Below are 214 nucleotides of genomic sequence, written 5' to 3' on the forward strand. Positions count from 1 at the left end.
AAGATTATAAGGCGAAATGACGATTTGCATCAATAGACATGAATTATTGAGACCTCCATCATAAACGAAAATGGAAATTAAAATGGGGAATCTTAAATAAACGCTGGGGCAATACTCCCTTGCTAATTAAGAATAAAAAATGGTGTGTTCTGCAGATGGATTTTTGAAGGAATAAGAGAAATGCTGATAACAGGAGACATAAAAATAGGATAAC

General features: G+C 33.2%; 1 protein-coding gene across 1 annotated transcript in view; it reads right to left on the bottom strand.

Moving 5' to 3' along the window:
• Positions 1-214, bottom strand: part of LOC119585400 (monomeric sarcosine oxidase-like) — a 21767-nt gene that overhangs the window by 20673 nt on the left and 880 nt on the right. The gene's annotated exons all lie outside the window — the stretch shown is intronic.

This window comes from Penaeus monodon, chromosome 19 (genome assembly GCF_015228065.2).
Source record: "Penaeus monodon isolate SGIC_2016 chromosome 19, NSTDA_Pmon_1, whole genome shotgun sequence".
Lineage (NCBI taxonomy): Eukaryota > Metazoa > Arthropoda > Malacostraca > Decapoda > Penaeidae > Penaeus > Penaeus monodon.